The 13,854-nt window shown below is 41.4% G+C and overlaps 1 long non-coding RNA gene across 1 annotated transcript in view; it reads left to right on the forward strand.

Annotated features, from left to right (window-relative positions):
• Positions 1–3,534: 3,534 nt before the first annotated feature.
• Positions 3,535–13,854, forward strand: part of LOC111092010 — a 51,772-nt gene continuing 41,452 nt past the window's right edge. The window contains exons 1-4 of the long non-coding RNA XR_005376749.1: positions 3,535–4,106; positions 5,216–5,269; positions 12,786–12,846; positions 13,379–13,460. This is a non-coding gene — a long non-coding RNA (uncharacterized LOC111092010). The remainder of the gene's footprint in view (positions 4,107–5,215; positions 5,270–12,785; positions 12,847–13,378; positions 13,461–13,854) is intronic.

The raw sequence follows: 13,854 nt of genomic DNA on the forward strand, positions 1-13,854 counted from the left end.
CAAGAGCCCCGATGTTGTGTTCCTATTCTTTGCCTCCTCTCTGACGAATTCTACTACATTCGGAGACTGTAGTCATTGTGGCGCTGCTGAAATATACTGTCATCCTGGGAATTACAAAAACATTGGGTACCAGATGCTGCCCCACAAATCAGAAGCCTCATCGACATGGAGTCTTGTTCCTGACCTAGAGGAAGAATAACAACCTACAAAATGTAAAATGCTATAAAAATGCTAGGTTTTGTTATTCATGTAACTTAGTGATTTTTTTTTTTTTTAGTGGTCCCTAGCACAGCTTTTGCCTGGAGGATTAAGACAGAGCAGCTTGGTAATAAACATATCTTTGTGCAAGGGTAGCTCTTGGCAACAAGAGGGTAATTGCTTAGAAACAGCTGCTTTCTGGTAAGAGAGCAAACCCGAGTGAAGAATAGTCCCAAATTGTTCCGAGAAAGGCCAGGCACTAGGCCCTTACAACTCAAGAGGAGTATTCTCGGGCTGTCAGCGAGGAGTGGTCTGTAACCCCAAAGGCCAGTTGGTTTGGATGAAGCCAGACTCTGAAGCATATCAGGGAAGAGAGTCTCTGGAAATCTTTTTCCTTAAGTCTTTTTGGTCTCATTTTGAAAGTCTGAGGGTAGAACCCATGGACCATCCACATTTTAGAAAACTAATAGGACTAGTCAGACGTTCAGCAGATGGAAGTGTCACTCACCCAAAGGCCAGTGGTGTGCTAACCCATGGTGGCCTTGTTGGCTGTGGGGAGACTAAGCCAGGGGTGATAATAGTAATGGGAGAGACTGTCTTTTGGGATTCCCCAGGGTCAGGTAGATATTGCACTTAACCAACAAACGTCCTGGAAATCCTTCAGTGGGTCGAGGTGAAGGAAATGACTTCTGTGTGGAAGTTGGTGGAACCCAGGTGACTGACAGTGCTAATGATATGGGGGCGGGGCTGGGTGGCAGGGCTGGTATGGGAGGTGAAGGTGTATGTGTGGAGGAGTTGGAAAAAAAAAAAAGGTAGGATTTTTTTTTTTTGCAGTCTCATGTTTTCTGTTTATAAAAGAAATCCAAGAATATTGTTGAACATTGGAAAACAATAGAAAAATATAAAGAAATTTAAAATCACCCACAATCAACCACCAAAAAGTAATTAAAAATACTATTATGCGTGTCAATATGGACTGGAAATGAACACAGAAATATGACTATTGGCTTGTTAAAATGGTGGGGAAAAGGGTTTTTTGTCTTTTTTCTATTTTTTGAAATTTCCATTTGCAGTGTTTTTTTTTTCCAGTGCTTTTAGATAAAAATATATGGATGAAAGAGAACTATGACATATTGGTAAACTTTATAAATTTAGAACATGAATTTATACAGTGCCATCAAACTCAATTTGATGAAGGATCTGATGACTACATGGGCCAGAAGATCAATGATCTTAAAAAAAAGTCTTAGGACAAATATGCTCAAAGGGAAGAGACTTAATATTTTTGACCTTAAGGCAGTTCGTGTAGAGGCACCTGAAACAGAGACTGCACCTTCACTCTGGGATATAGAATGTGCTAGGCAGTTAGCCAAGGTAAGTGAACAGTTGCCTCAGAATGGTTTTGGAGAGATGATCCAGTGGACGAGAGAGGGGAAGCTGTGGGAGTTTCCAATGAACAATGAAGCAGGTTTTGATGATGATGATGGCTCAGAATTTCATGAATATATATATATTTCTGGATAAACACCTGAAAGATTTTCCAAAACAGGGACCAGTTCACCACTTCATAGTCTGGTGACCTGCGGCCTTTCCAAAAACCCATACCTGAGTGTTAAACAGAAGATTGAACACATAGAGTGATTGGGAAAGTATTTCAATGAAAAAGAAAGAAAGTGGCATACAGTTTAATTGAAGACCATGGAAATTTTTATTTCAAGCTGTTGGGAGATGGATATTATAACCAAATGTGAAATTATCTTCCTAGAAAAAAACTTTGTTTTGTTCTCTGTTATTTTCACTTTAAGCATATTGTTTTTCCCTTGTGAGTATTTTTCTAAAATATGATTTCAATAGCTCCTTTGTGAATCTATTCATGTGAATAGATTATAATTAATCTTAGGAATTCTCCATTGTGTACATTTAGTTCTATTTTCACTATGATAAATAAGACCGTACTTAATATCCTTGTACACAATGTTGGTGTGGATCTCCGTGGCTTCCTTGAGATCACTATTTCAAAGTAAAATCACATGATCAAAGGATATACACATTTTTCATGCTGCTGATACATATTATTGGGTTGTTCTCTGAAAATACTCTAAAATTTTATACTCCAAGAGGAGATGTTTGAGAAGCATCAAAAAGGGACCCGGAGAAAGAAATTGGGGGATATCTCTGAGAGGGGCCTAGCGAGAAGGCAGGAGAGGGGCTTCTCAGCAAGGAATCTAGAAATTCTCAGACATTTGTGCCTGAACCGGTGACGAGGTCAGTGAAGAGAGCGGAGGGCAGCACCTCATCTTGAAGTGGAGGTTAAAGAAAATGATGCCTGTGAAAAATGTTCCTTGGACTCTTATGAGCTTTACAAAATTATTCTAGGGTAGCTTATGATCCTAGTCACGGAGGAGGCCCTGAGGCACAGGGGTTAGGTGGCTTTCCTACCATCACACTAATGCAAGTGATAGAATGCAGATTCCAGATGATGTCTTCCAAATCCTCTAAGGTTTTCTACCTGACTTTTTCTGTATCCTGAAGTAAAGAGGTTGGCCTGGTGTCATCTTTTTAAAATGCTTTGTGATGCAGTGGAATGCCCTTCCTCACCTTTGGGGCACGAGCTGCTCCCCCAAGGGTGACTGACGTGAAAATGAATGAGGCTGACATGTAATCAAAAAGAAAGGAACAAGTTCTACAAAATGAAACGACTCTTTTAAACTCAAAACTCACTATTTTGTCACTTATATATTATTGCTAAGCATAAAGGAGATTTTTATGAGGCTCTTTTCAAAAGGATTACTCAGCTTCTAGGCCAGATTCATACATTGCAGGTGAGTGGGAGGCTCTGTGATGGATTGAGGCCTGACCATTACGTGGCAGGTAGTGACAAGTTGAGGCCGCTGGGACGTTGCACGCACACAGTAACTGTAACGCGCTAGCAAGGTGCCTTGATAAAGCTTTTAACCTTGGTTGTTTCTCCCACACCCACCTTATTAAAATGGCCTGCAGAAAGACATGCTTGGCTCTAGGATTTCTTGCTTTTTTTTTTTTTTTCTGGGCTGAATATGGCATCAAAGGCAAAGAAGAGAAAGAACACCCCCATCATTTGCTGAGCACGTTTGAGCTGAGTGGGTACATAGATGCCCCAAATCATTTGCTTGTTATCAGAGGACAGTTTCCTATTCACTGCAGGACCATCCTGGCAGATGGGTGTATTTTGAAGCCAGCATCAGCAAAATGCAAAGGGTAAGCTGCTCTTCTTGTCTTCTTTTTGCACGAAGCATAAGTGGTGGGGATGGAGGAGTGGGGGGTGGGGGGTCAGAGTCTGGAACTGGAGCCATGACCCTGACACTATTTAGGGTAGGAAAGGTACTTCCTGTTGCTGGGTCTCAGGCTCTTCAAAGGTGGACACCCTAGGATTGCTTGGAAACAAGAAAAGCTCGGTCTCAACTGGGTCCTTTCCTACTTCTGTACCTCAGAAAGGAAAAAAGATGGGTTTTGTACAATATAGCGCAGTGCTCTTCGGATGGTGGACCAGCAGCAGCAGCAGCAGCCCCTAAAAGCTTGTTAAGAATGTGGCATCTCAGGCTGCATCCCACCTCTGCTGAATCCGAAGCAGCACTTTGACAAGACCTGCTGGGGATTCGTGGGCACAGTCAAGTTTGAGAAGCTCCAACGCAGAATGATGCAAATGATGCAGCGGTGCAGCTCCATTGTGAATAGTTACTGTGCTAAGCTCTCCTCCAGGGAAAATACACAAGTGTGGGGCTGCCCATTTATTTCTGAGCCGAGATTCATGGTGAGAGTCTTTTCCCTGGAAGGTTTTTGCCCTCCTCTCCTCCTGCCGAAATTGTCACCTGAGGACACGGGATCCACGACTGATAATCTGAATTTACTAACAACGCATTCTAAGAAAGGTAAACAAGGTTTAGATGTGAGTGTGTGTGTGTGTGTGTGTGTGTGCATGCACACCCCCCCCCACTTCAGCTCTGAAAAGAATGCCAGAAGTTAAAACAAAGGAAAACAACTATCCACTACTTTGCTACCATAACAAAGCAGCTTTTTCCTATGTTCTTTCTCAGCCCTGTATATAAATGCAGCCATAATTTTTGCGTAGTTCTGACCACAGTATGGACACAATTTTTTAAATAAATTTTTTATTGGTGTTCAATTTGCCAACATACAGAATAACACCCAGCGCTCATCCCATCAAGTGCCCACCTCAGTGCCCGCCACCCAGTCACCCCCACCCCCCGCCCACCTCCCCTTCCACCACCCCTAGTTCCCAGAGTTAGGAGTCTTTCATGTTCTGTCTCCCTTTCTGATATTTCCCACTTATTTTTTCTCCTTTCCCCTTTATTCCCTTTCACTATTTTTTATATTCCCCAAATGAATGAGACCATATAATGTTTGTATGGACACAATTTTATTTTGGGCATCGCACATTATACAGTAAGCATTTCTATGATGCTGCCTGCTAATCATGATTATAAATGCATGCTGTAAAATTTTTAGCAACTTCTTCTTTTTTAAGATGATTTGTTATTTGAGAGAGAGTGAGAGAGACAGAGAGAGAGGGGGAGAATCTGACTCCTTGCTGAGCAGAGGGCCCAACGTCGGGCTCGATCCCAGGACCCCAGCATCATGATCTGAGCCAAAGGCAGACCCTTAGCAACTCCTTGTACAATTAAATCTTTACTGATCACAGCTCTTTTCCTTTGATCTTATTTCATGCTACATATCTGAAGTATCATTGGAGGGATGGATAAACAGTAATGTTGGCAAAAGGAAAGTCTTGCAATAAATCTACTTATCTCTTTCCTGGACCTCCTCATTCTTACAGGGAAGCAAAGGAAAGAGGGATGAGAAGGGCTTTTGCTCACGGCCACGTTGCTGTAGAGTCAGTCCATTATTTATTACCAAAGTTTACACATTCAGTCTCTAAAATATAGAATGAAAACTAGAGTTTGTCATAGTACACTTATGTTTTGTAAATACACTTAATTTCTTCCTCACTGTTCAACAGAATTTCTGAAGGTTATCTTCCTAGCAAGGCGTATTGGGGAAAAAAAGCCAATCGGTAAGTTTTTAAATAAAAATCCCCCCTTTCACGTCCATTGTGGTTGAAATCCTGATGTTCTTTCCATAACTAAAGTGTGTGTGTGTGTGTGTGTGTGTGTGTGTGTGAGAGAGAGAGAGAGAGAGAGAGAGAGACAGAGAAGTAAGTATGTCCCATTTAAAAAATAATTTGCCATGAGCAGCCTGGGTGGCTCAGCGGTTTAGTGCCCCTTCAGCCCAGGGAGTGACCCCGGGGTCCTGGGATCGAGTCCCACGTCGGGCTCCTTGCGTGGAGCCTGCTTCCCCCTCTGCCTGTGTCTCTGCCTCTCTCTCCGTGTCTTCCATTTACAAGTAAATAAAATCTTAAAAAAAAAAATTCTCCATGTAAGGGATATTTTGATTTTTCCTACGTAGTCCATCTGTTCTTATTTAATTTTCAGAGTAATTGGTAGTCGCTTCACTTGTTCTGTCCAGCGAGTTTAATTATAATCAGTGGCAGAGAGAAGGTGTGTGCTTATTCCGTTTTTAACCTTAATATGAACTCTGAGGCGTCTTTGAAGGATTTCTTCAGCACCTTCTGACTTTCAGTGTTGCTGCTGAGAAGTCTGATGACACTGTGACTCATGATGTTGTGTGTGAAGCTTGTTTCATGTGGTCCAGGGCATCCAAAAAGTCAGTTCCTTGTCTCCAGTGTGGCTCAGTCATGCAAGGCCTCATTGTGGGGCTTCTGCTTGTCTCCTAGCCTTTTTGACTGAATCCCAAATTGCTCATGGTTATGCCGTACGAGGCTAAAACTTTCCCCAGCACTTTAATCCATCTTGAATATGTCTATACATTTTGGATATTAACATTCTGTTTTAAAACCTGATATATGGCCTTCAAAATTACAATTCACTGTCATCCATACTGTCAGCAGTCCCCTCTCATCTCCGTCTCCAGTGTTCTCCAAGACCCTTAATGCTCCTCCCTGTGATGCAATTGCCCTCCCTGTGGGAGAGTCCCAAGCGGACTGGCCCAGTTTAGGATGTGCTCAGGGTCCAAAGTGTTTCTAATCTGGTAGTAATTTCATTTTGGCATCGTTAACCTAACTAGACCAGGTGTGGAAATTCAAGCTGGGTTTGGAGAAGTTCTCCAAAGTTAACAAGATACTAGTTTTGCTTGGTCATCAGCTACATTGAAAAGGAAGACTTTTCTTTCCTTCCTTCCTTCCTTCCTTCCTTCCTTCCTTCCTTCCTTCCTTCCTTCCTTCCTTCCTTCCTTCCTTCTTTCTTCTTTCTTTCTTCTTTCTTTCTTTCTTTCTTTCTTTCTTTCTTTCTTTCTTTCTTTCTTTCTTAATTTATTTTTTATTGGTGTTCAATTTGCCAACATATAGAATAACACCCAGTGCTCATCCCATCAAGTGGAGGAAGGCTTTTCTATTCTGAGCATGTTGCTCAGACAAGAGAAAGGCCGTGAACTGGAAGGAGAAAGAGAGAGAGTGTTTTAATTCTTGTTTTGGTTGATCTAAATGAAGTTATGATTTAGAGAAATTTTCTGGGGTGGGGGGAGGAGATATATGGTGTACGATGGACTGTGAATATCATAATGGAAATTAGAGAATGAAAGAAAAATTGCCCCAAATCCCACCCTTCCAATAATTCTCCTGTGCTTATTTTTTTTAAGATTTTATTTATTTATTCATGAGAGACACACAGAGAGAAAGAGAGAGAGAGAGAGAGAGAGAAAGGCAGAGACACAGGCAGAGGGAGAAGCGGGCTCCATGCAGGGAGCCAGATGTGGGACTCGATCCCGGGACTCCAGGATCATGCTTTGGGCCAAAGGCAGGCGCTCAACCGCTGAGCCACCCAGGGATCCCCTCCTGTGCTTATTTAAAAAATTTTCCCGTTGGGGGCACCTGGGTCGTGCAGACCATTGAGCTTTGGGCTCTTGGTTTTGGCTCAGGTCGTGATGTCAGGGTCATGAGATCAAGCCCTACCTGAGGGCCCTGCACTCAGTAAGGAGTCTGCTTAAGATTCTCACTGCCTCTCTCTTTGCCCCTGCCCCCTGCTCTCTTCCTCTCTCTCTAAAATAAATAAATCTTTAATAAAAATAAAAATAAAAATTTCCCTGTGATACTTGTCCAAATGTTCATGTAATTTATATGTAGTTTTAATTATAGGACAGAAATAACATTGCATATGGCCTGTTTCACTTCATAGTATATGCGTGCTGCTGTGTGATCTTTCTAATTATAGTTTTTTAATGATAGAAATGTTCCCATCACGTCATTATACAGTAATTTATTATCACTGAGCATGTAAGTTCTTGCATGTAAGTTTTTCAATATTATAGATCATTTTGCAATGAACAGTTTGGGGGTATATAGAGCTTTTTCCTTGGGGGAAGAACAGTTTGCTCAGATAAATTCTCAGGGGTAAAATTATTGACTCAAAGCAGGTGAACATTTTTCTAGCTCTTAAAATATATTGCTATATTACCTTAAACAAGATATTGCTATATTTATTTCAAAAACATATATGCTGATGCATATCGCCCCCTGAGTCAATTTGGAAACCAACTACCTTAGGATGATGAAGCCCTTCGTGTTCTGGCACCTTCTGGTTCCCCAGTCTCCATTTTCCTGTGCCATACCCACTCCCACTTTATCCTCTCAAAGTACCGATCTTTCCATTCCTAGAATGTTTCATGTTGTATTTCTGAGAACGTGCCTTCACACCTACTGTCCCCTTTGTCTGCAGCTCTCATCCCTGTTATGTCATCCTTCAAGCCTCAGCTTGGCTGTTTTGTCCTCCAGGGTATAATCCATCCTTTCTATCTTATGGCCCCTACATTCATTCTATCACTGTTTTTATGATTTGGTCACTGCTTGGGTATTTTTCTGTTTCTTCACGTGTACACGGCAGTGTCTATCTTGTTCTGTGTTGGACTTATCATGTCTAGCACTCATAGAACTCAGTAACTACTTAATAAATAAAAAAACTAAACTAACCTCCCTCCGTCCCCTCCCCCCCCACAAAGAAACATGGAGGAGAAATCTAATTTGCCAGCAAGGCAATTTGCTATTAGACATTTAATGAAAAACATTTATTGAGTAGAAGATGTGGAGTTAGATACTATAGCTATAGAAACTAGTAAGACAAAAATTCTTGGGGTCCTTGCCTTTATTTTATTTTATTTTATTTTATTTTATTTTATTTTTTAAATTTTAAAACATTTTTAAAGTAGACACCACACCCAGTGTGGAGCCTCATGTGGGGATTGAACTCACCACTGTGAGATCAAGACCTGAGTTGAGAGGCACTAGAGTGGGTCAGTGGTTGAGCATCTGCCTTTGGCTCAGGTCCTGGGGTCCTGGGATCAAGTCCCACATCAGGTTCCCTGCATGGAGCCTGCTTCTCCCTCTGCCTGTGTCTCTGTGTGTCTCTCTCTGTCTCTCATGAATAAATAAATAAAATCTTAAAAAAAAAAAAAAAAAAAAAAAAGACCTGAGCCAAGCTCAAGAGTCAAATGTTTAACCAACTGAACCATTCAGGTGCCCCCTTGCTTTTAAAGTTTAAAGAACAAGAGTTGGGAATAGAATAGTTATTTTTCAATGGAGAAGAAATTGAAAAAAATGTGGTAGTGGGTTATAAGAGAAATATTTTTCCCTTTAATACCTGGCGATGGAAAGGGGGAGACATCTTAATTATGGTTATATGTGAGAATGGTGAGAAGAAGACATTCTTCAGTTAAAAAAATCTCTCAACGTGGGTTGCTGGAGGGGAGATGGGTGGGGGGATGGGGTAACTGGGTGATGGGCATTAAGGAGCACACTTGATAGAAGGGGTACTGAGTGTTATATGCAACTGATGAATCACTAAACTCTACCCCTGAAAGTAATAATACACTATATGTTAACTAAATTAAATTTAAATTTAAAACAAACAAACAAAAACCCCTCTCCACTTTAACAATCAAATCATGGCAGGAAAAATGAATAAATTGGAGTCATGGTGTATATAGTATATAGAAATTTTGTGTTGTATTATTGTATTTTCATAATTTATTTTATTTTTTTTTGTATTTTCATAATTTTTATTATAATTAATGTCCAGAAGAAAGCAAGAGAAACCTATAGGAAAGTAAGGAGAGAAAGGAGAGTCATATAGCATCAAGGACTTCCAATGAACGGAGAGAATGTATTGAGGATTATTTAGGACTGAGCCACCCAGGCCCGCATTGCAGACTCTCCTACGGCCCTTCGGATCCTGCTTTACTTTTTGCCTTGAGGTTGTGAGTTGTTGATTTGTATGTTAGCATCTCACCAGGCACCACACCCCGTAGCTGGTGGGGAGGCACAGAGTAGTGATGGGAAAGTACTGCTTGGTTGGTTGGTTGGTTGGTTGGTTGGTTGCTAGGTGATATAAGGAACTCATTGTGTTTCTTGCCTATATTAAAACTTATTACTCATTGCTCTTTGTATTCCATACAATAACATACTGAAATGAGCCAGCACAGTTCACGAGATAGCTAGAATTTTGAGATGTTAACTTTACGGACTTTTTTTTTTTTTTTACTTAAAATATTTTTTGTTTTTATTTTTTTTCCTTAAGTTTTTATTTCAATTTCTGTTAACATACAGTGTTATATTAGGTTCAGGCATATAATATAGTAGTTTAATGGTTCCATACATCACCCTGTGCTCTTTGCAACAAGTGCACTCCTTAATCCCCATCGTCTATTTTACACACGTCCTCCCACCCACCTCTGGTGACCATCAGATTATTTTTAAATTCAGAGACTTGTGACATGTTTTAACTTAAGAACAGCTGATATTAGGAAGAATGGACTATTAAGAAAATATAAAAAATAAGTAAATAAAATAAAATATTCTAATTTAAAAAATAAAATATAAACAAAACTGTTAAACTATTTCTAAGGATGGGTCATTAAAATATAGCCAAGATTTATTTTTTATTTTATTATTATTATTTTTTAAGATTTTATTTATTCATGAGAGACACACAGAGAGAGAGGCAGAGGGAGAAGCAGGCTCCATACAAGGAACCTGACATGGGACTCAATCCTGGGACTCTGGGACAAGTGCCCTGAGCCAAAGGCAGACGCTCAACCACTGAGCCACCCAGGAATCCCCATAGCCAAGATTTATTAATGTGACTGATGGCTAAGCTTATTTGTGTTACTAAAGTAATGGGAGAGTTTGAAGTAATTGTAAAAAATAGCATTTACAGCATATTTATGTTATCAAGCTGCGGATACAAATGTAGGAGGAACAGGAAAATACTGAGAAACTGAACTGAGAGGAGGGGTTGGGTGACACAGCTGACACCTTAGCTGTGTGCTTCCTGCAGTTCAGTGGAATGGTTGCCATGAGCTCTGTCTTCCATCAAAAACCAAAGGTGGTCCAGACACTGGCTAGAAAACTCTAGACTGATTTTCTCGATTAAATCCTTGCAGTAGATCTGCAAAGAAGGAAAAGAAGTCCTTCCCCCCTACCCATGTTATATTATCAATTTTTTAAGATTTTATTTATTTGATAGTGTGAGAAAGCACAAGCAGGGGGAACAGCAGGGAGAGGGAGAAGCAGGCTCCCGGCTAAGCAGAGAGCCCGGCCAGGACCCTGGGATCATGACCCAAGCTGAGGGCAGACGCTTAACTCACTGAGCCACCCAGGCGCCCCTGGAAAAGAAATCTTCTATGTGACATTTTCACACTGGTTGTTCCACCTAATATACTGATTATATTAAATTGTTGTACTATCACATATATTAATTTAATGAGTGTATTATTCATTATAATATACTGGATATATATATATTTTAAAGATTTTATTTTATTTTTTTAAGGATTTTATTTATTTATTTATTTTAAAGATTTTATTTATTTATAGAGACACAGAGAGAGAGAGAGAGAGAGAGGCAGAGACACAGGCAGAGGGAGAAGCAGGCTCCACACAGGGAGCCTGATGTGGGAGTCGATCCCAGGTCTCCAGGATCACACCCCAGGCTGCAGGCAGTGCTAAACCGCTGTGCCACCGGGGCAGCCCAAGATTTTATTTTAATATACTGGATATATGTTAGGTGTACTTAATGTACTTAAGATGTAGATAGCATCACCCTGATTCTACTCATGAGGAAACAGGTTCAGGGAGTTTAAGGAACTTGTCCAGGATCTTACACTAATGATGGAGCCAGGATTAAAAATCAGGCATCTGTGCTTCCTAAATGAGATTCTTTTCTACATATGATCTCCATGCCGCTGCCGCTGGTGAGATTCCAAAGAAGCATGTAAACTTTCGCTATCGGAGTAGGAATAGGACAAGTAGTAGAGAAAAGAGAAAGTAGGAACAGTTTGTCACTTATAAAGGAATTGGCGGTCATCGGGCTATGGAATCATATATAGGAGGTCCTATTGAAGGGATGACCTTGAGGAAGGACACGGCCTCACTGCGGGAAGCACCTGTGCACGTGCACCTGGCTTTGAACCGTGGCAGCTCAGCCATTGGTTGGTTTGACTTCATGATGTAGTTTGACACTGAAAGAACTCACACTAGTAAGACCTTTGACTTGCTTTTGTGTGGAATAGCCGTGATTTTATCACACGCCCGTCTGCAGGAATAGCTTGTCTGTGGGACCTGAAGGAACATTTTTAAGTCTCCGTTTGTTCCCAGAGCTCTTCTCAGGTTCGTTGTGAACGACGGAAAATCCCTCCCAAACAGCACCTGATGCAAAGTCGTTTTTTTGTTTGTTTTTTTCCCCTCCATGGGAGTGGAGTCAGAGAGCAGCATTCCAGGGCCGGAGGATGGCCTAGGGATCTCACTCCCTCTACCTTGTTTCTCTGTTCCCGATGTTACTTGGACGTCGACCACCACGTCGGGCCTGTAACCAGCAGGAAGGACAAAGGGCAAAGATGTTGGACCCCTCCGTATTAGGATGCTTCCTGGAAGTGACAGTCATCCTGACACCCCATTAGCCGGAACCTGGTTACATGGCCATCCCTACTGTGAGGGAGACTTCAGCCTCCATGCGAAGGCACGGAGGCCAGCTGGAGAAGGCTACCCAAGGTCATCTGGGACATGGGGCCCTCCGATCTCCTGCCTCAGTTCTGATGGCCCCGCAATTCGTGGTCGGACGCAGCAGCCCGGATGATCTCAGCAAGATGCACACCTTATCAGAGCGCTCCTCTGCTTACACCTTCAGTACCGCCAGAAGGGACCACGCACGCCGCGGGCGGTCTGGCACTGCCAGCGTCCTCGATGGCATCATTCCTTTCCTGACTCTATTCTTGAGCAGCACCACGGTGCTTGTCCTTCCCAGCAGGGCCCACAGTCGTAAGAACCACCACAGCTTTATTTTTATTTTCCAGTGGACCCCACAGGCCTTTAGTTTTGTGTCCATCTCATCTCCTCCAGTCTGTGGCACTTCTCCATTCTTCCCTTGCTTTTCATGACTTGGACATGTGTTTTTTTAATAAGCGTTGGCCAGTTATTTTGAAATGTTTTGGGTTTTTCTAATTTTTTTTCTCATGATTACATTAAGGTTACGCATTTCTGGCAAGAATACCATAGAAGTGATGTATTCTTATGTCTCATATCAAGAGGTACGTGATGTCATTATGAATTATTATTCTGGACGTTAACTTTCATCACCCAGTGATGTCACCATGCTTTTCCACTCTAAAGTATCTCTGTTTCCCTTTGTGATTAACAATTACCTCGTAGGGGCAATATTTTGAGGATCTGAAAATAATGTTTCTCATCATGGCTTGGCCACAAATTTTAACATCCATTGATGATGATTCTTGCCTGAAACAGCCCTTACCGAGTTGTTTAAAAAACTGGTGATTTCCCATTTCCCCTCATCCCTTCTACATTTATTAGCTAGAATTCTACTCCCCACCTCTGATTTACTGATATCAATAGGGACTCAAGGATGTTTATCTCTCTTTGAGTAGAATAATCCAAAACTCTCATTATTTATTCTGTTGCTCAAAATTTCCCAGATTTGACTGCTAGGAGCCACTTTGAGTGGCTTTTGTTTCCTTTTGACACGTCTTTATCATTTGTGGGCACTTCCTTATTTTCTGGAACCTCAAGATGTTCCGCGCTCATCTTGTACTTTCTCTGCCTCAGGTCAGTAGTCGGCCGTTTCTCCGAAGACTCCTGTTTCCAATTACCCGAGAATGGAATTTGTAAACCAAGATCTGAGTGCCAGGTGTGTTCCTTGGTACGGGGGACGTTGTGGCAAATTCAGAATGAGAAATTAAGTTATATTTTAAAGGTCATAGGGCAGTTCTTTCGTTTTAAAAGAAATTCTTTGGGTGCTTTTTTTTTTTTGATAGAATAAAAAGAATCCTATGTGGTAAATAAGAATCCTCTAATTCATTATTTGAATATTTCAATATTATAATTTAAATTTTCTCAAAGAGCAACAAATATGTATTAGAATGACACAGAAGAGGGGATCCCTGGGTGGCTCAGCCTTTGGCCCAGGGTGTGATTCTGAAGACCCGGGATCGAGTCCCGCATCGGGCTCCCGGCATGGAGCCTGCTTCTCCCTCTGCCTGTGTCTCTGCCTCTCTCTCTCTCTCTCTCTCTCTCATGAATAA

The sequence above is a fragment of the Canis lupus genome, chromosome 23 (assembly GCF_011100685.1).
Source record: "Canis lupus familiaris isolate Mischka breed German Shepherd chromosome 23, alternate assembly UU_Cfam_GSD_1.0, whole genome shotgun sequence".
Lineage (NCBI taxonomy): Eukaryota > Metazoa > Chordata > Mammalia > Carnivora > Canidae > Canis > Canis lupus.